The 27528-nt window shown below is 42.5% G+C and overlaps 1 protein-coding gene and 1 long non-coding RNA gene across 6 annotated transcripts in view; one reads left to right on the top strand and one right to left on the bottom strand.

Moving 5' to 3' along the window:
* ST3GAL3 (ST3 beta-galactoside alpha-2,3-sialyltransferase 3) overlaps nucleotides 1–27528 on the bottom strand; it is a 188120-nt gene that overhangs the window by 125941 nt on the left and 34651 nt on the right. The window lies entirely within an intron of this gene.
* LOC116879346 lies at nucleotides 987–4787 on the top strand. Its single transcript, XR_004385005.1, has 3 exons — nucleotides 987–1078; nucleotides 1182–1336; nucleotides 4760–4787. It is a non-coding gene; the product is annotated as an uncharacterized LOC116879346 (long non-coding RNA).

The following is a 27528-nucleotide window of genomic DNA, read 5'->3' as shown; positions in this document are numbered from 1 at the left end:
AAGCCTAGAATGCAGTGGGGCAATATCTTCAAAATACTAAGGGGAAAAATAAATATATATATATATAATATATATAATATAATATTATATTTATAATATTATATATATTTTTAATCTAAAATATATATATAGTTTAGATTTTATTTGAGAGCGAGCATGAGTAGCAGGAGGGGCAGAGGGAGAGGGACAAGGAGAGGGTCAGGCAGACTCCCCCACTGAGTGCAGTCTGACCTGGAGTTCAATTCCAAGACCCCGAGATCACGATCTGAGCAGAAGCCAGATGCTTAACGGACAGAGCCACATGGGCGCCCCTGAGGGAAAACAATTTCTAACCAAGAATTCTACATCCGGCGTGACTGTCAATTAAGTATGAGTTTAGAATAAAGACACTTCCATACAGGCAAGGTCTGAAAAATGTGCCTCTCAGGCATCCTTTCTCAGGAAATTATTAGAGGATGTGTTCCATTAAATGAAGAAGAAAATGAAAACAATAAAAACAAAAACATGGGATTGAGAAAACAAGAGATACCAGAAGAGGATGATGGTAGAGGTGACTCCCAGACCACAGCCCTGCAGCAGGGGTCAAGAGCAAACAGTCCAGAGCCATGCCCGTGAGAAGGCTCCTCTAGAGAGATTTTATTCAAGAAATGAAACTGACAGACCACCTGACACATCTGAATGTCTGGAGAACAGATCCATACAACTGAGGAAGAGTTTGGGATTGAATTAGTATAAATTCACAGAAAACTGGCAAAACAGAAGGCAAGACTGTTAATTGACTTCAGGAAAAACAAAATGTGCAGTGAAAAAACAGTAATGTTGTCATCTATGAAGAGCATTTCATGGTCACGGTATATGGACTGAATGTGGAAGAATGGGAGGACGGACTTCCTGTCTGTGGTGAGGAAGCAGTGAGGGCGACGGAGTACTTAATCTCCACCTTCCACAGTAGAATGTCAACAGGTAATACCCGAAATTGAAATATTAACAACTGGCAGTAGAAGTATGTTATTTAGAGATCTGGAGGTAAATACCAAACAAATTACTTGGAAGAGTTGAAATTGGATGTCTCCTAAAGGTAGGAAATCAAGTAGTAGCGGTAACGGGGGGAGTGCTTTTTTTCTTGTTCATTTTTGTGGGTAACAAGCCTTGTAGAACTGTTTTTTCTGTACCACGCACAGGTACAACTTCACTAAGAACAAACCCTGAATTAACTTGCACAGGATTACACAGCCTACAGCGGTAGGAATGGGGCTTCTAATCTAGCTGCTCTGGTTCTCTGACCTATTTGTCACGTCTCTACCAACAGAGCCAATGAAGTCTATTCGAAATCTAGGTGACTCATACTTGACCACATCCTACTTACTTAACGCCTTACTAGATACTGTCTTATGTTATTTTGTGATTATTTTTGATAAATCATATGTGGATAAATAATCAGTTTAGAATAAAGATCATTAAAAGACAAAACAACCAAATGTGTGGACCTTATTTGGACCCAGATTAAAACAACAACTATGAAAAGGCATCTCTAAGATAATTACAGACATCTGAGCATGGATCACGAGTCAGAAGATATTAGGGAATTAGGTTAATGTGAGGTAATAGTATGACGGCTCTATTTTAAAAAGTTCTTCTCTTAGAGATGTTTACTTAAGTATTTATGGATAAAATGACATAATGTCTAGGATTTGCTTTAAAATCAAATCTAAGGGGCGCCTGGGTGGCTCGGTGGGTTAAGGCCTCTGCCTTCGGCTCAGGTTATGATCTCAAGGTGGGATCGAGCCCCGCATCGGGCTCTCTGCTCAGCAGGGAGCCTGCTTCCTCCTTCCTCCTCTCTCTCTGCCTGCCTCTCTGCCTACTTATGATTTCTGTCAAATAAATAAATAAAATCTTTAAAAAATAAATAAATAAAATAAAATAAAATCTAACTTTTTAGAAATCCAAATAATAAAAAAAGAGACACATTTCTGTGAGAACAGGGCCTTCACTATTCACATATGCCAGAGGCCCCCAGATAGGATCAGACTCTTAAGTCATTTGCCATATGACATTCTACGCTTTACCTGGAAAAAAAGCATGTACTTGGTAGGCTGTCATTAAAAGACCATAGTACTATAGTACTGGGGCTCCTGGGTAGCTCAGTCGGTTGAGCATCTGCCTCTTAATTTCAGCTCAGGTCATGATCTCAGGGTCATGGGACAGAGTGCCAAGCTGGGCTCCCTGCTCAGCAGGGAGTCTGCCTAAAATACTCTCTTGGACAGTAAATAAATAAATTTTAAAAAATAGATAGAGTATGGTACTTGGGGTGCCTGGCTGGCTCAGTGAGTGGAGTGTGTGACTCCTGATCTTGGGTTCATGAGTTCAAGTCCCGTGTTGGGTGTGGAGATTATTTTAAAAAATAAAATCTTTAAAATTAATTAATTAATTAAAAGAGTATGGTGCCATTCTGTTCTCCAAAGATAACTTAGTTAAGGCAAAGGGAGAGAATAAAATAAAAGGTTGCTCAACCAAGTCTTTACATTTTTTCATCAGAAATTTTATGTATCTATGACATCATAATATATATCTATTTAAAAAGGGAGGATAGGCACTGTGTAGTACCTCAGCTGAGAAGAGAAAAGCGAATAGCTTGTTGCCATCGCATCGTTCATCTTAAGTACTAAGAGTGGAGGGTAGGGGAGAAATGGAATACATCACGGGTAAGAATGTAAAATGGTGAAGTAGCTCTGGAAAAGAGTCTGGGATTTCCTCAGTAGGTTTTTGTTTTGTTTTGTTTTTTAAGTTTTTATTTATTTATGTAAGTAATCTCTACACCCAATGCAGGGCTCGAACTCACGACCCTGAAATCAAGTCGCAGGGTACTTTCCGCTGAGTCAGCTGGACGCCCCCTCAGTAGGTTAAATAGAGTTACTGTATGACTCAGCAGCCAAGAGAATTTTATATCCACACAAACACCTGAGCATCAGTGTTCACAAGCTATTATTCACGATAACCAAGAAGTGGAAGCAACCTAAATGCCCATTAACTGATAAATGGATGAACAAAATGCGGAATATCCACATAGTGGAGTATCATTTCACCGTAAAAAGGAATAAAGTATTGTTCCATGCTTCAACACGGATGAATCTTATAACATCATACGAAGTGAAAGCCGGTCACAAAAGACCACATACTGTATGATTCCATTTATATGAAATGTCCCAAATGGGCAAATCTATTGTGATAGAAAGTAGATTAGTGGCTGCCTAGGGCTAGGAGAGGTTGGGGGAAAGGGGAGCGTGACTGCACATGGGTACAGGGTTCCTTTCTAAAATAAGGAAAATGTTCGAAAATTCACTGTAGCAATGTCTGCACACCCTGAATACACTAAGAAACGTGTGATTGTATACTTTCAATGGGTGGGCAATAGCATATATCAATTACATTTCGAGAAATCTGCTACCTAAAGAAAGGGGGAGGAGAAAGGAGGGCACATCATGTTCCCTCCAGGGAAACATGGACCTCTGGGGTTTTGGAGGCTAACCATGGACAATTTGCCTTTGTCTGCTCCTCTGAACACAGGGAACCTTACTGTTTGGATTTTTTTTTTTTTTTTTTTTTTTTTTTTAATGAAGGCAGGAAAGAAACCCCAGCAGAGAGCTAAGGAATCAGTGAATGTAATCTTTACTTCTTACTTAATTATTATCCTGAGGAAAGCATAAAAAGGACCTGGTTTTTGAAACCCTCTTTTGGGGCGCCTGGGTGGCTCAGTGCATTAAAGCCTTCGGCTCAGGTCATGATCCCAGGGGCCTGGGATCGAGCCCAACATCGGGCTCTCTGCTAAGCAGGGAGCCTGCTTCCTCCTCTCTCTCTGGCTGCCTCTCTGCCTACTTGTGATCTGTCTGTCAAATAAATAAAATCTTTAAAAAAAATAAATAAATAAAACCCTCTTTTGGTTTCTTTCCTTAGTATTCTGAATCTCTTATTCAGTAACTTTATTTTTTTTACTTAGGACTAGACAAGAGGAAGGGAATTTTGCCTAATCTTTTTTTTTTTAAATTTTATTTATTTATTTGATAGACAGAGATCACAAGTAGGCTGAGAGGCAGGCAGAGAGAGAGAGGCGGAAGCAGGCTCCCTGCTGAGCAGAGAGCCCAACGCGGGGCACGATCCCAAAACCCTGGGATCATGACCTGAGCCGAAAGCAGGGGCTTCAACCCACTGAGCCACCCAGGCGCCCCTTGCCTAATCTTTTGACCCAGAATACTCCTGTACCTGAACTTCTGTCCCCTCAAGCAGATACTGCAACTGGAGTGCACAAAGTATATGAAAATTTTTGAATTCGTTAACATTTATGAGTCAGGAGATTTCGCATAAAAAAATCTAGATTTCCAGCCTCTCTTGAAAAATAGGCAGATAGAGTAATAGGTAATAGAGAAGAACGTTTCTTTTAAATTAAGCACGGTAATGAATTAGCTTTGTAAACGGATATCCGAAGGACTCACAGATACTCAAGCCAGTTCTCACTCCAAAATGAGGGAAGAGAAGGTAAGGAATCAGGCAGACAGGGACTGGGTGTACCAGAGGCAGAAGTTGGAGACAGAAGGGCGGACATCTTTAGAGCTACACGCTGAGCTAACACTGGGACAGTCTTCCTGTTATTCTCTGTCAGAGCTGCTCTACCTTTCCTTTGCAGCCTTTACTACAGAAGAACTGAGTATTGACTTAATACTTAATACTTAATATTGACTTGTTTAATGTTGGTTTCCCTACACAGACAAAAAAACTCCAGGTGAGGGACGCCTGGGTGGCTCAGTTGGTTGCACGACTGCCTTCGGCTCAGGTCATGATTCCGGAGTCCCGGAATCGAGTCCCGCATCGGGCTCCCAGCTCCATGGGGAGTCTGCTTCTCCCTCTGACCTTCTCCTCGCTCATGCTCTCTCTCACTGTCTCTCTCTCAAATAAATAAAATCTTAAAAAAAAAAAAACAAAAACCTCCAGGTGACTCATATAGTCTTATCACCATACTCTTCACTTAGCACAGTACCTGGCACACAGCAGACACTTAATAAATATTTACCGAATGATAAAAAAAGGAATGAACAAATGACGTGGAAAGGGATCTGGAAACAGGGAATCTTGAGGAAACAAAAATCTTATCATGTCCATTTTCACTACAAAGGAAAGGACTGAACACTGTCATAGAGTTACTACAGATTTTTAGAAGTCTGTTTCCGAATATCCACAGGATGCTTGGTTCTGCCTCCCTCAGAGGGAGGAATAATGTCCGCCTCCATGCAGGGTTTTCGTACTTCCTACAGGGCTTTATTACTCTAGTCCTGTCTCTGGCCCCTAACCTAAAAACTCCAGTTCGTGGTCAGCAACGCAAAGGTCCTGAGTCTGACAGAGAAAGAAGGTCACTCTGTGACCCACATATCTGCACTTACAGCAAGGTGCAGTCTTCTGGAAACATCCACTGCAAAACTCTCCACAAGGGAATGGTTGAGAAAACAGCTTTGATTCTTATTAAAATATATTATAAGCTATATGGCCCCATTTGGTCAGTGAAACAAGAATAAAAACATCAAAAGAAAAAAAACAAGTCAGAATTGGAATCACCACAACTTCTAACAGTTCTACCTGGTAACAAGGACTCGGTGTCATCACATATAGCACATATTAAGATTTAACCAACTGCCACCCCCATGTCTTCTATGGCCTTTCTCCTCACATCTGGGTTCCAATTAAAGTTCATCCATTGCATGTGATGTCTCCTAAACCTCTCTAATTTAGGAACAGCTCACCTGTATTGTCTCCTAAACCTCTCTAATTTAGGAATAGCTCACCTCCTCCATTTTTGTTTACTCATGTCACTGACCTTTTATTCCCCAAAGAGTCCAGGTCAGCTGACTAGCACATCCTACGTGTTGGATTTGTCTGAGTATGTCCTCAATATTAGATTCGGGTTGAACATTTTTGACATAAACACTCTGTAGATGATAGGTATTTACTACTGCATCACATTAGAAGGCATATAATGTCAGATTCTCATATTGGTGTTGCTAAATTTGATCATCTGGTTAAGGTATTGGCCCTCAGACCACTTTTTCCCCCTTGTGGTTAGTAAGTTCATTATCAAGAAATTAGTACGAGGGGTGTCTGGGTAGCTCAGATGGTTAAATGTCCTGGGGTCAAGCCCCACATCGGGCTCCTCACTCAGCAAAGAGTCTGTTTCTCCCTCTTCCTTTCCCTCAGCCCCTAACCCTGCTCATGCTCTCTCTCTCTTGCATAAATAAAATCTAAAAAAAAAAAAAAAAGTTAATAGGGGAATTAATAAGTCAATTTTCTTAGTGTGATAATGGTACTGTGGCTATGTAGAATATCTTCGGTTTGGGGTTTGTTTGTTTCTTGGGGCGGGTGCAGAGAATCTTAAGCAGGGGCTTGATCTCACAACCCTGAGATCATGACCTGAGCCAAAATCAAGAGCTGGATGCTTAACCAACTGAGCCACTCAGGAGTCGCATAATATCCTTGTCTTTAGGAAATGCAAGATGAAATATTCAAGAAAAACTACTAAAAACTCTGCAAATTACTTTCAAGTAAGGGAATACTATGAACAACTCTAAGCCCACAAATCTGATAACCTAGATGAGACGGACTAATTCCTTGGAGACACAACATGCCCAAAGTCACACAAGAAGAAATTGACAACCTGAATAGGCCTGTATCTATCAAAGAAGTTAAATAAATAATTAACCACCTTCCAAAACAGAAAGCACCAGGCCCAGATGTGTTCACTGGTGAATTCTACCAACCATTTAAGGAAGACATTAAACCAATTATTTATTATATCTTCCAGAAGACAGAAGCAGAGGGAATGTCTCCTCACTCATTCTAAAAAGCTGGCATTGCCCTAATAGCAAAATGGGACAAAGACATTACAGGAAAAGAAAACTACAGACCAGTATCTCTCATGAACATACAGACATAAAAATCCTCAACAAAATATTAGAAAATTGAATCCAGCAATGTATTAGAAGAATTACATACCACAACCAAGTGGGATTTATCCCAGGTACACAAAGCTGACTTGATTTTTGAAAATCAGTTAACGTAATACATCAACATCAACAGGTTAATAAAGAAGAAAAAGCACAAGATTACATCAATAGTTGCAGAAAAAACATTGACACAATCTAGCACCCAATCATGATAAAAACTCTCAGTAAACTAAGAAATGAACAGAACGTTCTGAACTTGATAAAGTATATCTACAAACAACCCACTGCTAATATCACTTAATGGTGAGAAATTAAAAGTTTTCCCACTAAGATCAGGAACAAGACAAGGACAGCCCCTCTCACCATTCCTTTTCAACATTGTACTGGAAGTCCAAGCTAATGCAATGAGAAAAAAAACAGAAACAAAAACAAAAACAAAGAAATAAGGTATACTGATAGGGAAGGAAGACATAAAACCGTCTTTGTTCACAGATGACACGACTGTCTATGTAGAAAATCTGAAAATATTGACAAAAAACTCCTAGAACTAATAGGCAATTTTAGCAAGATACAATATTAATACGTAAAAGTCAATCACTCCAATATACTAGCATTGAACAAATGGAATTTGGGGGGCGCCTGGGTGGCACAGTGGGTTAAGCCTCTGCCTTCAGTTCAGGTCATGATCTCGGGGTCCTGGGATTGAGCCCCGCATTGGGCTCTCTGCTCAGCAGGGAGCCTGCCTCGCCCTCTCTCTCTGCCTGCTGCTCTGCCTACTTGTGATCTCTGTCAAATAAATAAATAAAGTCTTAAAAAAAAAAAAGAAAAAGAAAAAATGGAATTTGAAATTTAATACCATTTACATTAGTACCCCCCAAAATGAAATACTTGGGTTTAAATGTAACAAAATACAAGATCTATATGAGGGAAAATGTAATCTCAGATGAATGAAATCAGTGAAGAACTAAAAAAATGGAGACATCCCACATTCCATAAGAAGACTAAATATTGCCAAGATGTTAGTTCTTCTAAACCTGACCAATATAGATTCAAGGCAATCCCAATAAAAATCCCAGCAAGTGATTTTATGAATACTGACCAACTGATTCTAAAGTTTCTATGGAGAGGTAAAAGACCCAGAACTGGCAACTCAATACCGCAGAACAAAGGTGGGAGACTGGCATTCCTAACTTCAACACTTACTGTAACACTATAGTCATCAAGACAGTGTAGTACTGGCCAAAGACGAGACAAACAGATCAATGGAATAGAGAGCCCAGAAACAGACCTATATAACCTATATAGACCTATATAAACAGACCTATATAAATATGATATATTATATATGTTTTATATATATATATATAGTCAATGAATCTCTGAGAAAGGCAGCTGTTTCAACAAGTGATGCTGCAACAACTGGACATGCACATGCAAAAAAAAAAAAATGAGTCTAGGGACGCCTGGGTGGCTTAGTTGGTTGGACGACTGCCTTCAGTTCAGGTCATGATCCCGGGGTCCCGGGATCGAGTCCCACATCGGGCTCCCAGCTCCATGGGGAGTCTGCTTCTCCCTCTGACCTTCTCCTCGCTCATGCTCTCTCTCACTGTCTCGCTCTCAAATAAATAAATAAAATCTTTAAAAAAAAAAATGAGTGTAGGTAGAGACCTTTCAAAAAACTCAAAGTTGGGGGGGGGGGCTGCCTGGGTGGCTCAGTGGGTTAAAGCCTCTACCTTCGGCTCAGGTCATGATCCCAGAGTCCTGGGATCAAGCCCCGCATCCGGCTGTCTGCTCAGTGGGGAGCCTGCTTCGCCCTCTCTCTCTGCCTGCCCCTCTGCCTGCTTGTGATCTCTGTCAAATGAATTAAAAAAAAAAAAAAAAAACCCTCAAAGTGGATCACAGACCTACGTATAAAACAAAAAGATGTAACAGTGTTAAAAGACAGAGAAAAAATCTAGATGACCTTGGGTTTGGCAGGGACTTTTTTTTTTAATTTTTTTTAACTTAAAAAAAATTTTTTTTAAGATTTTATTTATTTATTTGGCAGAGATCACAAGTAGGCAGAGAGGCAGGCAGAGAGAGCGGGGGAAGCAGGCTCCCCGCTGAGCAGAGAGCCCGATGTGGGGCTCAATCCCAGGACCCTAGGATCATGACCTGAGCCGAAGGCAGAGGTTTTAACCCACTGAGCCACCCAGGCAACCCCTTGGCAGGGACTTTTTAGATACAGTGCCAAAGATGTGATTCAGGAAAGAAAGAACTGTTATACTAGATCTCATTAAAATGAAAAACTTCTGCTCCATAAAGAGAATGAAAAGACGGGACGTCTGGGTGGCTTAGTCAGTTAAGCCGCTGCCTTCTGGCTCAGGTCATGATCCCGGGGTCCTGGGATCGAGTCCCGAGTCAGGTTCCTTGCTCAGCAGGGAGCCTGCTTCTCTCTCTGCCTCTGCCTGCCACTCTGCCTGCTTGTGTGCTCTCTCTCTCTCTCTCTGATAAATAAATAAAATCTTTAAAAAAAAAGAGAGAGAATGAAAAGACAAGCACCGTTTGGGAGAAAATAATTGTAAAAGACAAATCTGATAAAGGACAATGATCCAAAATATACAAAAAACACTTAAAACTCAATAATAAGAACACAGACAACCCAATTAAAAAGTAGGCTAAAGACCTTAATAGAGTCCTCACCAAACAGGATATATGGATGACAAATAAACACATAAAAAGATGTTCCACAGGGAACCTAGTTGACTCGGTTGGCAGAGCATGTCACCCCTGACCTCAGGGTTGTGAGCTCAACCCCCATGTTGGGTGTGGAGTCTAGTTAAAATAAATTAAATAAAATAAAAAAGTAAAAACTTTAAAAAAAAAAAAGATGTTCCATACCATATGCCAATAGAGAAATGCAAATTAAATAAAACAGCAATGACATACAGTACATGCCTATCAGAATGGCCAAAATCCAGAACACCGACGACACCACAAATACGGACAAGGATGTGGAGCGACAGGAGCTCTCATTCATTGCTGGCAGGAATGCAAGGTGGTACAGCCATTTTGGAAGACAGTCTGACAGTTTCTTACAAAACTAAACATACTTGGGGCACCTGGGTGGCTCAGTGGGTTAAGCCTCTGCCTTCAGCTCAGGTCATGATCTCAGGGTCCTGGAATCGAGCCCCGCATTGGGTTCTCTGATCAGCAGGGAGCCTACTTCCCCTCCTCTCTCTCTGCCTGCCTCTCTGCCTACTTGTGATCTCTCTCTGTGTCAAATAAATAAATAAAATCTTAAAAAAAAAAAACTAAATATACTCTACTGTACACTCCAACAATCATATTCTTTGGCATTTACCCAAAGGGCTTGAAAACTTATGTCCACAAAACAAAACCCTGCACACAGATGTTTACAGCAGCTTTATTCATAATTGCCAAAACTTGGAAGCAACCAAGATGTCCTTTAGTGGTTGAATGAACTGTGGTAGATTCAGACAGTGAAATATTATCAAGCGCTAAAAAGAAATAAACTATCAAGTCATGAAAAGACATGGAAGAGCCTTCAATGAGTTTTTTTTTTTTAATTTTTATTTATTTATTTGACAGAGATCACAAGTAGGCAGAGAGGCAGGCAGAGAGAGAGGAGGAAGCAGGCTCCCTGATGAGCAGAGAGCCCGATGCGGGGCTCAATCCCACGACCCTGAGATCACGACCTGAGCTGAAGGCAGAGGCTTTAACCCACGGAGCCACCCAGGCGCCCCGCCTTAAACGAATATTGCATAATGAAAGAAGCCAATCTGAAAAGGACACAATCTCTGTGATTCCAACTATATGACCTTCTGGAACAGGCAAGACTATGGAGTCAGTAAAAGGATCAGCATTTTCCACAGGTTGGGGGAAGGGAGAGATGAACAGGTGGAGCACAGAGAATTTTTAGGACAGTGAAACTGTTCTGTATAGTAATATAAAGGATACACGTCGTCATACATTTATCCAAAGCCACACACAGTGTTGACACCAAGAGTAAACCCTACTGTAAATTACGGGCTTTGGGTGACACTGACACATCTTTGCAGGTTCGTCGACTGTTAACAAATGGAGATGGTGGCGGTGTTGACAGTGGGGGAGGCTGTGTAAGTGTGGGGGCAGAGCGTTTATGGGAAATATCTTTTGCTATGAACCCGAAACTCTTCTGAAAAAATGAAGTCGTAAAAATAAAAACTCTGCAACTTACTTTCAAATAGTACAGAAAAATGTGTCTGTCTACAGAGACAGAACAAATGTGGCAAAACATAAAAATGTTAACTAGAAAATCTAGTTGAGAGGATCCTGATGCTTACTGTGCTGTGCTTTCAACTTTTACTGTTTTTTTTTTTTTTTGTAATTTTTCCAAACCAGAAAGTTGATGTGAAACAAATAAAAAGGATTAACAATGGGTCAGAACCGAAGCCCTGAGACCAGAGCACGTAGTAACCTTGGTCAGAAAACACTAAGATTCCCAAGAAGGCTGGGCCAGAATCTCTCCACTCCTTGAGGGAAAGGAAAAAAAAAAAAAAAAAAAAAAAAAAAAAAACCTCACAGGTTGACTGTCACCCGGGAGCCAAAATTCCAGCCACCAGAGGTGGGTCAGATGTGAGCTTAGGGACTGAGGTCATTGAGAAGTCACTGTGCTTACAACGCTCAAGAGGCTTCCCTTCTTCCTTCTTCACTTCCGTGTTCCTACTGAGAACATTCACCACCCAATTAAGAAACTCATCCAGGGGCGCCTGGGTGGCTCAGTCAGTTAAGTGTATGACGTTGGCTCAGGTCATGATCTCCGGGTCCTGGGACAAAGCCTGGGAGGTGTTGGGCAACCTGCTCGGTGGGGAGGCTGTTCCTCCCTGTTCCTCTCCTCAGCACTCCACCCCCCAGCCTGGCATCCCCTCCTGCAACTCACGTACTCTCAAATAAATAAAAAATCTTTTTTGGGGCGCCTGGGTGGCTCAGCGGGTTAAAGCCTCTGCCTTCGGCTCAGGTCATGATCCCAGGGTCCTGGGATCGAGCCCCGCATCGGGCTCTCTGCTCAGCGGGGAGCCTGCTTCCTCCTCTCTCTCTGCCTGCTTCTCTGCCTACTTGTGATCTCTGTCAAATAAATAAATAAAATCTTTAAAAAAAATAAATAAAAAATAAAATAAAATCTTTTTTAAGGTTTATTTATTTATTTATTAGAGAGCGAGAGAAAAAGAGAGTGCACAAACTGGTGAGAGAGGCAGAGGGAGCGGGAGAAGCAGACTATAATGGAAAACTTTTTAAAAAAAGTATCTATATGCCAATGTGATTAATTATATACAACAAGGAAAAACGTTTGGGGCACAGGAAGCAGTTCGGGAAGAAAATAAAACAAAAATTACCTTGGATTGCCTCTGAATGATGGAAGTATAGGTGTGCTTTCTAAAATGAGCCTTATTTTATCATGACTCAAACACACAGACACACACACAGTTTTATGAAAAACTCGAATTCCCAAGTACTGGTCTAATTTAGAGCTTACTGCATCAAAAGTCGTTGCCAAAAAGACCCAGTCTCACTTATTTAAATATAAATGGTGATTTCCAAGAACCTATTTCACAGTACATGGAAAAAAGGTCTCTAATTCATGTTTTCTAAACCAATCAGTCTGTTTATGGCAGGCCCGTTCACACACTCATTTTGGATAGAGAATGTGTTCACCAATTTTGTGTGGATGCTGATTGCCCAAAGGGAGGGAGCCAGGGCAAAGTGGAGGCTGGGGACGGCAGACGGAGAAGCTGATGCTGAGCCGATGAGGGACGAGGGAATTCCACTGGACTTGGCAAGTGAGGAAGTGAAGATCGGAGGCTGGCAGAGCTGGGGTGAGGCCCTGGGATGCATCGGTCGGAGATCAGAACATGAAGGGCTTTGTATGCCATGATGGGAAGTTTTGAACTCTTCCTGCTCGGGACCAGGGTGCAAGGCTTCCTTCCAGCTCAGGGACGGGACTTCATTTGATTTAACATCCCAGGCGTTTGGCCAAGTATCTGGCATGCTTCAGGAATTCAGCAATGTTTGTTAAACTGAATGATTTCTTCTCCTTCTAAGTGCCGAGAAGCAAGGGCAGAGTGGATCAGATGCTTTGTTTCCAGCCTTGACAGCCAGTCGAAAACTGTCCAGCTAATTTTCATCGCTGTGCTCGCTTCCAGGATGGCTTTTGCTCCGGTCGAGGTGGTCTTTAAACAAGACGTGTCCTTTCATTAGGATTTAGTCACCTGTCCTGCCTCACCAAGCCAAGATGGGCTTGCACCTCCCTCCTCTGTCTTCGTTCAGCTCTACATACATCTGACGACTGAAGGCCAGTCACTGAGCCAGAAGTTCTCTCTCAAAACTTCTGGCGTAAAATTGCTCGTAATAGTCTCTTTTTATCTTTTTAATGTCTGTAGTTTCTCTAGCGTTGTCCCTTTTCCATGGCAGGTGCTGCTCATTTGGCCCTGGTGCTCCCACAATCTCTCTCCCCGGATCGCTATGTGGTCAGCCCTGCCAGAGGTCTGTCCATTTTATCAGTCTTTCGAAAGGACAAACTTTGGGTTTGTTAATCTTCTATATTCTAAGGTGGTGTTTTTTTTTTTTTCTTCAAACTCCACTCTTTATTATTTTAGTTCCCTTCTTTGGGTTTAATTTGCTGTACATTTCCTAACTTCTTGAAACCCATGCTTCCAACACGGATTTTCAGCCTTTGTTTTTTCTTAATATATGTACTGAGGCCTGTAGATTTCCCGCTAAGCTTGATTTTGGTAGCATTACCCACATTCTAACGTAGTGTTTTTAATATTTAGTTCAAAATACTCTCCAATTTCCATTATGATTTTTTTCATTGATGCAGCGATTTACAAGTTTATCTCTTTGACTTCTAGACTACAAGGATTTTCTAGCTATCTTTGTTACTGATGTCTAGTTTAATTCCACTGTGGCCAGAGAATTTATTGCATGTGCTACCACTCCTGGGAAATGTGTTGAGACTTGCTACATGGTATTGCCTGAGGCTTCCTCTTCTAGGAAAGTCTGAACTCTTCGGTGTGACCTGAATCATGAACCTACCTGCCCCGTGAGGGACATCGTCTCATTGGAGTCCTGCCTGCTGGCCACGCGGGCTTCCCTGTGGTTTTCTGAAGACGCCAGTCTCTTTCACATTCTGTGCCTTTGCCCATAATCTTCACTTTGCCAGAAATGCCCTAGTGCTACCGTCTGCTCCTCCTCATTATCCTCCTCTCCGCAGCTCAGACCACCCCCCTCACCATGTGGCCTGTCCTACCCCCTCCCCATCCCTGAACTAGTAGAGGCAGCCAGGACCTGCACCTGCTTTTCCCTCACCCTCTCTCTTCCAGGCTGGGGCCAGAGTTCTCTTCCTAGAGTGCAGATATGGCCACGTCTCCTGTGCACAGTCCTTTCATCACATCCCCCTACCCAGAGCCTGAACTCGGTGCTCCATACAGGACTCTCTCCCAGCCCTTCTCCGGGTCCCCACACCTGTGTTCCTGCTGTCCCCTCTACCTAAAATGCACTTTCTGCCTTGTTCCTGCAGCTTTCAAGTCCAGGCCCAAGAGTGGCTTCCTCCACCAGGTCCTTCCTACACCCCCACCCCCACCACTGCCCTTCCCCAGCAAGTTAACCACTCCCTGTGTAACGGCAATGATCGAGGGCAGAGGTGGGGAGAACTTCCCTTCGTGAACTGTTAATTATGTTATTTATTCTATTTCAGGAGGATTCGGGGGTTTTCAGGGCAGAGCGCGGCCTTTGCAAAAGGTGGGCCAGCACCGTGGGCACCGCCTACCTCCCTCTGTCTTAGCCTATGTTAACACCGAGCACACTAACTTTTTAAAGTATGTCTTATCTAACCAGACTATGATTTCCTTAAAGGCAGGGGTTGAGGCTTATATGATTTTGATCTTAGGAGACTAGCACAGTAACTAGCTTAACAGGTACAACTAAATGAACTTCACTGGTGGAAATAAAGGAAGACAATTTTCAATTCTAGATACCCAAATAGAAATTTCAGAAGAGGGGCACCTGGGTGGCTCAGTGGGTTAAGCCTCTGCCTTCGGCTCAGGTCATGATCTCAAGGTCTTGGGATCGAGTCCCGCATCGGGCTCTCTGCTCTGCAGGGAGCCTGCTTCCTCCTCTCTCTCTCTCTCTCTCTGCCTGCCTCTCTGCCTATTTGTGATCTGTCAAAAAAATAAATTAAAAAATCTAAAAAAAGGAAAAAAGAAAAAAAAAGAAATTTCAGAAGAAAGCGCTGTGCACAATTAATTCTTCACACTGAAGGCTGGAACACCACGTTTCCGCCAGGTGTTTCCAGTCCGTCTCAGAACCTTTAATGGTCCTGCTACATCAAACCTGAACTTGGAGAGCTGGGACCAGGCCTCCGTCATGGACTCTGCCCCCGATCCAGTCTTCCGTCCCACTCCCCTGCTCACTTTCCCCCACCCCACCAAGACTCACATGTGGCTCTCGGTGATCCCTGCTGCTTCGGAAGTATTACTAATGCTCTATTTAGCTGGTGTACTTTACCCAGGCCCCCTAATGTCCTACCCCACTCATCAGGGTCCCTGTTTCAGAGTGCAGGTCCTTCTCAAAGCCCCCTCAATTTCACTCCTTCCTCCTCACCTCTGGAACACTTAACTAGGCCCTGTCTTACCCTTGGTTCCTTTCTCTGAGCCACAGCTTTTGGGCTGCCAAGTTCTCAGGCCCTGGTGCTCTTGTCCCCTGTGCCTCACATTGCCTAGAACAAAGCTAGTAAATGCCCAAGGTCACTCAGCAGTAAGACCTGTTGACTGATGAAGTCATTGATCTCTCTACGCTAGCTTCTCCCCATCCAATTCAAGGGCTGCTTGGGTGATACCCCCAGGAATCCCCAGGAACTATCAGTGCTGTCTGCATGAATATTTCCTTGTAATCCTATACTTCCCAACCCCCTCCATGTCACCATGCAAAAGACATTCCTGCATAAGTGAGGGAGAGACAAGAGCTTGTTTTCCTAGCTACAGGACAGAACCAGAGGCTTTTCAATGTTCTTCTGTTGCCCTAGAAATACATACACACATGCATACACACGCAGACGTACAACTCAAGTTGCTGTGCCTCTTTCTGCCTTTCCAGAGTAAATAATCCTTAAATTCTCAGTTCTGTATTACTCTGTTCTGCTCCCACCCTCTGGGAGAATGTTCCTTTCCTGAGCCTTTTAAAAATACCTGCAGGTAAAAATGAAACTGTGATAGTATGATTTGGAAATTTAAATATGTAACTCTAAGAAATTAAAAACATATAGTTTTGAAGCGTCTTTGATTCCCCAAGAGTGGTGAGACCCAGCCACTGCAAGGTATGAGCAATATAAAACACTGTAGCAGCCAGGGTTCCATGTCTATGTCGTCCCCCCAATGCCTCCCCCACCCTCCAGCCCCCACCCCACCCCCCAATTACTCTAGGTGCTAGCTCCCCTCAGTCGGTGATGGGCGGTCTGCTCAATGTAATTTGGGCTGCAAAAGCATATCCCCCCTAGTCCCGGCCCACAGAGACCTGCAAAATCTCCATGTTCTGCCCTCTTTCTCCTCTGTAAACTGGATCAGGACCAGAGGAGGACTCTGAGCCCCCTAGCGGCTGGCAGGGTCACTAGATGGGAGGAGTCTGCATCCCTGAACGAATGAAGCAGGACAGAACTCTTCCCCCAGCCCCCACAGCCCTACACTAGACAGTAACAAGAAAGAAATCAACCTTCACTGTGGTAAGTCACTGTAATTTGGGAGTCGTCTGTCATAACAGAAAATCCCCACTGACTAAAATGATATTATCCTGAATTCTTTTTTTTTTTTTTTAATTTGACAGATCACAAGTAGGCAGAGAGGCAGGCAGAGAGAGACAGGAGGAGGAGGCAGGCTCCCTGCTGAGCAGAGAGCCGGATGCGGGACTCGATCCCAGGACCCTGAGATCATGACCTGAGCCGAAGGCAGAGGCTTTAACCACTGAGCCACCCAGGCGCCCCTTATCCTGAATTCTTAAAGTTAAAAAGAATAATCATTCCTGAGTATTACTTACAAACAACTCTGTCTAAAGCTCTTTTGTTACTGTTCTCCCTTTCAGATGACTTGGGCACTGGTGGGAGCTGTAGAATGCCCCTCAGATTCCCCCCTCCCCCGTGGAAGGAATGAAGGACTAGTCCCCATCTGTCGGCATCTCTGTGAGCAGAAAGCCCCCAGCTGTCAGGCGTCTTCGGGAAATGGCTTAGTTGAACAGAGCTGCTTGCCCAGCGTCACGCCCTTCCGGGGTGGCCTTCCAATAACTAGTGGCAGTCTGTGACCATCAAGGAGAAACGATAAAGGCACAGCCCCCTCACCCCAACGCAGGAGGGCCATCCCCCCTCTCCCGCCCCAAGTTGGCTGAGGCCCTTCTTGGGACCGAAGCACAGCCCACATTCTCCCTCTGCACAATCCTGCTTCCTTTTCCTCCCTTTCTTTTTTTTCCCATCATGGGTGTTGACCTCAAATACCCCAGTAAGCTTTCCAGACTCTGACATGTACCTCAGAGTCACTTCCCCATGACCTGAACCCGAGATAGGCGCTGTATTCCTGACACAACAGCAGGCTGTCCTCCCCTGGCCTCGGCAGGTGGCTCGAATACCAGGTTTTCTGATCAACAATGAAAATACACAAAGTCACAATGGGACAGAAGCTCTAAAACTGAGACTCTCCAGCATGGATGAAACAGGTGAAGGGGACTGAAGACACTTGCTGTGATGAGCAGCCGGGACTGTACAGAAGTGTGGAATCGCTCTACCGTACCCCTGAAATAATCAAACTGCTATTACACTGTCGGTGAACTAGCTGGCATTGAAATGAAAACTTCAGAAAAATAAAACGGAGACTCTCTACAAAAATTCAGAATGGATTAGACTATTAAAGGACAGACTCTTCTCAAGGAAACAAGAGAAACCATGAACACTTTGAGAAAAGGAGCTTTGAAACTGTCCTCAAGAAAACATTACCACCTGGCTTGTGGTCAAATAAAGAAATTATTAAGTACATAACAAAGAGGTATGTAACAAAAATTATTGAGGCTCTATTATTCATCCATGCAGGTATCTGGTATTTTTACACTTAGAGTGGCTACTTTTTGAGCTAAGACCTTTATTCACATACATTATCTCATTAAACTCTTTATACGTTCCGCAGGAGGTAAAATTCAGGCTCACAGAGAGTAAATACGTTACCTAAAGTCCCAGAAGTTAGGACTCAAAGTCAGGTCTGGATTACTCCAAAACCTCAACTCTGTAGTATGCCCTGCATATTCAAGCTACTATATAAGGAGTTAGCCACTAAGTAATTTGCAAGGTCAAAGGGAGAGCAAAAGGCAAGTATTTGTGATTCCAAAACCTGTCCTCTCCTCTCACCCACCTCTCCACGACAGGCACAGGCACTGCCATCTCGGTCGGTCGGCAGGCTCCCGGGAATGAGTTAAACAACTCTTCCCAGCACGATTTTGCCAGAAAGAGACCCAGCACGGAACTGTCCTCTGGCGATTCCAAAGGTTCTTCTGCCCTCTTGTGGCTCAAGGACACTACTACATCTTGAAGCCCCATTAAAAAGCTAACATACCATATAAAGGCAACTGGCAGTCACAAGAAACAGCAGGAGGCAGCTGGGATGGGCTCTAAATGAAGCAGATTCAGTAACTCAAAAATCTGACCTTGCCACTCTTCCGTGACAACCACTGCTTGCAATAAGATCATAAGAAGAACAACAGTACTGGAGAACAGACAAAAACAAATCAGTATTTTGTAATGTAATGAGAGTAAGGAACGGGACAACAGCTACATCCACTCGAACAGGGACAGAAGTTTAAAACCTTCTAAGCCCCAAACAAAACTCCCGGCCTTTGCTTTCCACACTTTTTAACAGTATATTTTAGAAATCTCATAGCAGCAAATACACAGCCTCCTCATCCTTCAGGGGCAGGGCACCCCCCTGAATGGGAGAACTTGGCCCCAAAGGTGAACACTTGATGGCCTTCCCAGCTTTTGCTATTAAAAACAATGATGCCAAACAAGCAAACAAAGAAAATCCGCCACAGTGGATCGTCTTGTATCGTCTTGTACACAGACCATTTTGCAAGATTACCTGCAGAAGAATTCCCAGGAGTGCAAATGTGGGGTCAAAGGGCACCTGCATGCCTTTGTATTACTTTCTAAAACTCTCTTCTTTCTCTGACTTCCCCCTCCTAGCTCTCTGGCTGCTCCTTCTCAGGCTTCTTCTTGTGCTTTCTTAAAGTTTACAAACCAGCTTTATTTGGGGTGACCAACCCTTAGTTATAAATTCCCACAGGACTTGGTCCTTGGTCCTCTTTCATCCTGTATCCTTTCCCAGCTATCAGTTTTCGGGGTTTTATGCTTCCGGAGTAATTCTATGCACATGCATGCAAATCCATATGTACTATAAAAATGTGTGTATATATATATGAATGTACCTGCACAAGACTTTCCCTCTCCCCTTCAATGCAAATGTTAGAGCTCACGTCGCAAACTAAAGGAGTTGTAAGGGGATACTGCCAAGCATCAACTTTCACGAGAGATAAAACTGTGGCCCCAAACATTTTTCAAGCCACAGTTATGTGGCAGCCAACTGGAGTGTACCCACAGGGGAAAGATGAGATTTAAGTGCTGCTCCCCACCCCAGCCTCCTGTTTGAAAAGGTTTCACAAAATAGGGGTGCCTGGGTTGTTCAGTCCATTAAGCATCTGCCTTCAGCTTGGGTCATGATCCCAGGGTCCTGGGGTCCAGCTCTCTGCTGGGCGGGGAGCCAGCTTCTCCCTCTCCCTCTATTGCTCCCCCTGCTTGTGCTCTCTCGCTCTCTGTCAAATAAATAAAAATTAAAAAAAAAAAAAAGTTTCACAAAGTAGCCACAAATTAATTCAAGGGAAGAATAGGGCACAGAGATCAATAAATCAAAGATCAGAGTCTATACAGATCTTTGACATCTATGGTTATCTACCGCTGAAAGATCTTTTATTTTTATAATGAAAGTTCTCTAACTACATAAAAGTAGAAAGAAGAGTGTAATGAACCCCATCCTACAGATTCAACAATTAAAACCTTCAGCTACTGGCTTCCCGGCTTCACTCCTTTCTTCATTCTTTCTTTCTTCCCTCCCCTCCCCTGCTCCTCCTTCATTCCCCTTCTCTCTGTTTGGGCCTTATAATTTTGAAATAAGTCTCTGACATCACACTGTTTCATCCCTAAATACTTTATCTGGACATAAAAATAAAACACAAAGGCATTTCCTTATATGACCACAACATCATTATCACATCTAACAAAGTTAATAACTTCTTGATATCATCAAATGCTCAGTCCATATTCAAACCTCCACAATTATCTCAAGGAAATCTTTCTACAGCTTGCCTCAGGTTTCAAGGGAAGTGTACAGGCAAAGAAATCCCAAGCCCCATCTGCAACAGCCCGTAACTATTAAATCTGAAAAGATTTTCCAGGTTCCCAAACCCTGACCAACAGGAAATGAACTGCTAAAGCTCCCAGGAGGGCCATCCCTCCCAGTGCCCATGCCGATGTGGCCTTGGCATCCACGGGTTAAGGAAGAACCACCCTGTACCCTTTTGCTATAATACTCCCACTGGCCCCCCAAGTCCTAAGCAAACAATCTATTTTCTGCCTCTACAGATTTGCCATATTTGGACATCTCCTACAATATGTGGTCCTTTATGACAGGTTTGCGTGTTTTCATTGTTCATTCATGTAACAGGATATATTAGCACCTTGTTCCTTTCTTAACCTTCCACTGTATGGACATCCCACATTCCGTGTACCCATTCATCAGCTGACTGGTGTCTGGGTTGTTTGCACTTTTTGGCTGTTAGGAATAATACTGCTATGAACACTTGTGTACAAGTTTTAGTTTGGACATATGCTTTCATTTCTCTTGAGGTCCCAGGCGTGGACTCTGGGTCAAATGGCAACTTGATGTCTAACTTTTCGAGGAACTGCCGGCCTGCTCTCCAAAGCCGCTGCACCGTTTCACGTTCGGACACGCAGCGCACGAGGACTCTCACTTCTCCGCATCATCACCGACATTTGTTACTCTCTGTCCTCTTCATTACAGCCATGCTAGCAGGTGGTAAGTGGTGTCTCAGTGTGATTGATACTGACCATGTAGCCAGGTTCCCCCTCCCCTGCTTTCCAAAAGTGGAGCGCTCCCATGAAAACTTTTATAAGCCAAAATGGCATACAGTGAAGAAACACCCCTCATTTATTTCTTTTATTTTTTATTTTTTTTATTAACATATAATGTATTATTAGCCCCAGGGGTACAGGTCTGTGAATCGCCAGGTTTACACACTTCACAGCACTCACCATAGCACATACCCTCCCCAATGTCCATAACCCAACCACCCTCTCCCTATCCCCTTACCCCCAGCAACCCTCAGTTTTGTGAGATTAAGAGTCTCTTACGGTTTGTCTCCCTACTGATCCCATCTTGTTTCATTTATTCTTTTCCTACCCCGCAAACCCTCCATGTTGCTTCTCGACTTCCTCATATCAGGGAGATCATATGATAGTTGTCTTTCTCCGATTGACTTATTTCGCTCAGCATAATACCCTCTAGTTCCATCCACATCGTTGCAAATGGGAAGATTTCATTTTTGATGGCTGCATAGTATTCCACTGTGTGTGTGTGTGTGTGTGTGTGTGTACACACACACACACCACATCTTCTTTATCCATTCATCTGTTGATGGACATCTAGGTTCTTTCCATAGTTTGGCTATTGTGGACATTGCTGCTGCTATAAACATTCGACACCCCTCATTTATATGGGAAAATGTGCACTGCTAGACCCCCAAAAATAACTCTTTTAGGCCTCTCTGATACCTTAGGGCACACCTAGCTAAAGGAGGCTCAAAACAGATCGAACTCAAGCAGAGATGCTCACTGGCCCGTTCAAAGCTCCAAGCGGCGCGATGCAGCCACAGTGAGTGTAGTTCCCGCTGAAGGAGCTTAGGGGCGCCACTCCTGCCACTCAGAGTGTGTGCTGCCGCTGTCCCGGCTGCTGGCAAATGGAACATTGAGTGCTATTTTCTCTTTCCACCTTTTTTCCATGAAGGCAAAAATCCTCTTCAGGGTTCTCTGCACAAAAACAGGTACGAGCCGTGCAGGTGTCAAGTAAAAGCAAGGGGGCTAACCCGAACTTCTGAAAGGCAGGAGAGGCCGGCATCTTCTTGGGCAGCAGGGCCATTCAGATTCCTTGCCCATTAGAAGTGGCTTGTCATCTTCTTATTGAGTTGTAAGAGTTGAACATTCTGCTTTTTTCCCCATCTTTTCCACTGAGAATAAAAGGTTCCCAACCACTTAAGAGAGTATTGATTGTTCTTTCTCTACAGCCAGAAGTGACCACCAGAACTGGTTTCAAACTCCCCCAGATCAATGATAGCTTCGCACCGCTGTGCAGGCTTTTGAAAAGCCAGACAATCAACAACAGCTTCACTTCAATGACCAGGCTTCTGGAAGCCACCCCATTCAGCAACAATCCTCCTCGAACAACTGCGTGTCCACGGCAAAAGGTCAGCCAATCCCTAAACACTCTTAATTCCGAACGTCTACCAAGGCCTGAACTCCACTCTCTGGAACACTCGAGAATAAGCAGTGGTTCTTAAGCTTCTGGTATCGGGACCGTTTTACATCCTCAAAACTTACTGAGAACTCCAAAAAGGGTTTATATATGTGGGCTAACAGTTAATATTTACTATGTTAGAAATTAAAAATAAGAAATGTTTAATTAAAATTACTTATACTAAGACCATTAAATATTACCATAAACAATACAATTTTATGAGGGAAAAAAAAAACTTCTCCAAAAACAAATTAGTAGAAGTTGGCACTGTTTTACATGTGCGCAAACGTCTTTAATTTACAACTTGATAAAAGAAGTGTGGATTCTCCTCAGTTTCCACATTCGGTCTGTTGTGAGACATTGCTTTAAATATATGAAAAAAATTTTGGCCTCTCACAGGTTATTATCTCACAGATAATACAGTTGGAAGAGGGAGAAGTTAAAAAATAAAAAAAAAAAAGAGGGAGAGGTATTTCAGATGGTTATGGATATTCCAATCAAAAAGTAGTCGTTTCTTAAAGGTTACTGGAAATATGGAATCTGAAACCCTATCAGGAAACATTTTCATACTTTATTACATTAACATACATGGGTCTGGGGCGCCTGGGTGGCTCAGAAGGTTAAGTGTCTGCCTTCCGCTCAGGCCATGATCTCCAGGTCCTAGGACTGAGCCCCATGTCGGGTTCCCAGCTCAGTGGGAAGTCTGCTTCTCCCTCTCCTGCTTTTCCCCCGCTTGTGCTCTCTCTGTCCCTCTCTCAAACGAATAAATAAAATCTTAAAAAAAAAATTTAAAACAAACAAAACATCCACTGGTCTATCTCACACTTAGAACAAAACTTTTTGCCATGCGTGATTTGTGAACATTCCAACTGTGGGCTTTTGACACTAAATTAATTCATGGAGTTATACAGAACCTCCAATGTTTTCATATTCATTATACCGTATTTTTAAAAATCCCATTTGCGGAGTGCCTGGGTGGCTCTGGTTAAGTGCTGGTTAAGCGAGCAACTCTTGATTTCAGCCCATGTCATGACTACAGGATCCTGGGATCGAGCCCCAGCTTGGGTTCTGTGCTCAGTAGGGAGTCTGCTGGAGATTCTTCTGTCCTTCTCCCTCTGCCCCTTCCTGATCTCTTCCTCTCTCTCAAATAAATAAAATCTTTTTAAAAATCTTATAAAAATGTCTTTTGAAAAGCAAAATTTTTTACCTTTGATGAAATCTAATTGATTTTTTTTTTCATGCTTTCTTTACCCTCCTTAAGAAATCATTAGCAAATCCGAAGCATCTGGGTGGCTCCACTGGGTGAGCGTCCAACTCTTCATTTCAGCTCAGGTCATGGTCTCAGGGTCACCGTATCCGGTCCTGTGTGAGGCTCCGTGCTCAGTGGGAGTCTGCTTGGATATCCTCTTCCTCTGCCCCTCCCCCTGCTCATGCTCTCTCTCTCTCTCTCTCTCTTTCAAATCAATCAACCCTTAAAAAAAATCTTTAGCAAACTCAAGGTTACTAAGATTCTCCCCTATATTTTGTTCTATGAGTTTTATAGTTTTAGCACTTCCATTTAGATATATAATACATTTCAAGTTAATCTTGTATGTGATGAGAAACATGAGTCAAGGTTTGTTTGTTTGCTACCATTTATTGAAAAGATTGTATTTTTTCTACTGAACTGCCTTGGCACCTTTATCAAAAATCAACTGCCTGCTGAATGAATAAGTCACAGAAATAAGAGGTACGGCATAAGGAATATAGTAAATGACTCTGTTATAGCAACGTAGCAGGACAAATGTGGTGAACACAGCATAAGGTATAAACTTGTCAAATCACTAAGCTGTACACCTGAAACTAATGTAACATTGTGTGTCAACTATGCCCAAATTAAAAATATTTTTTAAGATTTTTTATTTATTTATTTGACAGATAGAGATCACAAGTAGGCAGAGCAGCAGGCAGAGAGAGAGGAAGGGAAGCAGGCTCCCTGCTGAGCAGAGGACCCTGGGATCATGACCCGAGCTGAAGGCAGAGGCTTTCACCCACTGAGCCACCCAGGCACCCCTAAAAATATTTTTTTAATTAAAAAAAAAAATTCCAGGGGCTCCTGGGCGTTATCAGTTGGTTAAATGTCTGCCTTCAGCTCAAGTCATGATCCTGAGGTCCCAAGATCAAGCCCTACATTGAGCTCCTGCTCAGCGGGTAGCCTGCCTCTCCCTCTCCCTCTGCCTGCAGCTCCCCCTGCTTGTGCTCTCTGTCAAACAAATAAATAAAATCTTAAAAAAAAAAAAAAATTCCATTGGCCATATATGTGTGGGTCTCTTACTGGACTGTTTTCTGTTCCATTGATCTCTATGTCCACTGTAATTCCAGTACCACTCTATCTTGATCATGTAGCTTTATATAAGTTTTGAAAGCAGTTAGTATATAAATCTTCCAACTTAGTTACTTTTTTCTAATATTTGCTTTTAAGTAAACTTTACACCCACCGTGGGGCTTCAACTCACAGCCCTGAGATCAAGAGTCACATGGTCCACTGACTGAGCCAGCCGGGCATCCCTGCTATTTTTTAAAAACTGTTTTGACTATTTTAAATTCTGTGTTTCCATATAAACTTTACAGTGAGCTAGCAATTTCTACCAAAAAATAAATTTAAAAATAGCCCACCAACTCTTCTGGAATTTTTATTGGAAATGTGTTGAAGCTTAAAACAAACTGGGGAGGTTCAGGATCTTAGCATCGTGCCTTCTGCGCCATGAACAAGGGGTCTTTATTTCAGTATTCTTTCATTTCTCACACAGCAATGTTTGTGGGTTTTAGTGTATATACTGGCTGTTCTGCTCCCTAGAGGGTCTTCTTTCCCTCACTCAGATAGCCTGTCCTCCTAACTGTCACGGAATATATAGGCATACAGAAACAATTATCCAGCCACACTGAGGGAATTGCAAGGAATTGGAAAATAATATAAATCAAGTCAAATTTTATTTCCCTTTTTTTCCTATTTCCTTCCTCCTAGAGAGGCAACTATTCTATTGTTTAATACATATATTTGCTTATGTTCGTTTACTATGTGTATGTTTAATAAGCATTTACTTTTTCCTATCAACTTACAACTCTTATCAACAGGAATAATTTATATAAACTGTTTCAACTGAACGTATACAATTGTGAAGAGTACTGACAACTGTATACACTCACAAAACCACTGCCATAAATCAAGACACAGAACATTTCCATCAATCTCAAAAAATTCCCATACCCTTCTGCAACCCACCCCTCCCCTTCACATTTCACCCAAGGTAACCAACAATCAGCTTTTAATTACTAATAATTACCCTGTATTTTACATAGATTTTTTTTAAAGATTTTATTCATTTACTTGACAGACAGAGATCACAAGCAGGCAGAGAGAGAGGAGGAAGCAGGCTCCCCGCTGAGCAGAGAGCCCGATGAAGGGCTCGTTCCCAGGACCCTGGGATCATGACCTGAGCTGAAGGCAGAGGCTTTAACCCACTGAGCCACCCAGGCGCCCCTACTTTGTATTTTATATAAAGGGAACCATATAACATGTATTCTTCTCTGATTTCTTCTGCTCAGAGTAATGAGTCTGACATTCATCCATGATGTTGCGTGGATCAAGTTTTTTTCCTTTTCATTGCTAAATTGTACTTCACTGTGTGAATATAGCACATTTTGTTTATCCATTCACCACTTGAGAGACATTTAAGTTGGTTTCCATTTTGGAGCTCCTGGGAATAAACCTGCTTTGAGCATTCTTGTACAGGTCTTTATGTGCTCACATCCTTTTAATTTTCTTAGGTAAATACTGAAGAATGCAATGACTGTCCTTTTGGCAGGTGTATGGGTAACTTTTTAAGAAACTGCCAAACTGGGGCGCCTGGGTGGCTCAGTGAGTTAAAGCCTCTGCCTTCAGCTCGGGTCATGATCCCAGGGTCCTAGGATCGAGCCCCGCATCGGGCTCTCTGCTCCGCAGAGAGCCTGCTTCCTCCTCTCTCTTCCTGCCTGCCTCTCTGCCTACTTGTGATCTGTCTGTCAAATAACTAAATAAAATCTTTAAAAAAAAAAAAAAAGGAGACCGCCAAACTGGTTTCTGAAGTGGTGGCACCATTTCACATTCACAACAGCAGTACGAAAGTCCCACTGTACTTCATAATCTCGCTAACACTTTGCCATCGTTTTTTAAAATTTGAGTCATTCTAATTGGTATCTAATGTTATCTCACTGTGGTTTTAATTTGTATTTCTATGCTGAGTAACAATTTGGGAATGTCTTCATGTGTTTATTGGCCATTCTTTCATCTTCTTTTGTGTAGTGTCTCTTCAAATCTTTTACCCATTTTGATTAAGCTGTTCACCTTATTAACTTGTAAGAACGTTTTATATATTTTAGGTATAAACATATCATGTACTGAATATGTTAAAACTGAATATTATATGTACAAGTATTAAATGTTCCTTTCCATTCTGTGGCTTGCCTTTTCATTTTCTTAGTGGTGGCAAAACATTTTAGGCAAACATTTTTAATTTTGAAGTTTAATTAATCAAATTTTAATTTTATGGCTCATGTTTTTTGTATCCTAAGAAATCTCTCTATGCTTTCTTAATTTATAAAAAGTGGCATTGTTATTGTTTCATTTTTGACTTAAACTATGTTTTTAAAGTTCCATCCATGCTGTTTCAAGTATGTATGATCTGTTACTTCTAACAGTGGCACATTGTTTCATGATATAAACATGGATTCATGATATAAACATAGGATATAAATACCCTACTTTTTGCCTATTTTACCCCTACCCCTAGAATGGAAGCACACTGGGCTTCCTGGGTACACAGACAACACAAGTATCTGATAAGTGCCATGGAATATATATATATAAAGGAGCAGACTTA

The sequence above is a fragment of the Lontra canadensis genome, unplaced genomic scaffold (assembly GCF_010015895.1).
Source record: "Lontra canadensis isolate GAN:19392208 unplaced genomic scaffold, GSC_riverotter_1.0 scaffold60, whole genome shotgun sequence".
NCBI lineage: Eukaryota > Metazoa > Chordata > Mammalia > Carnivora > Mustelidae > Lontra > Lontra canadensis.
This window is presented reverse-complemented; position numbering and strand designations above follow the sequence as displayed.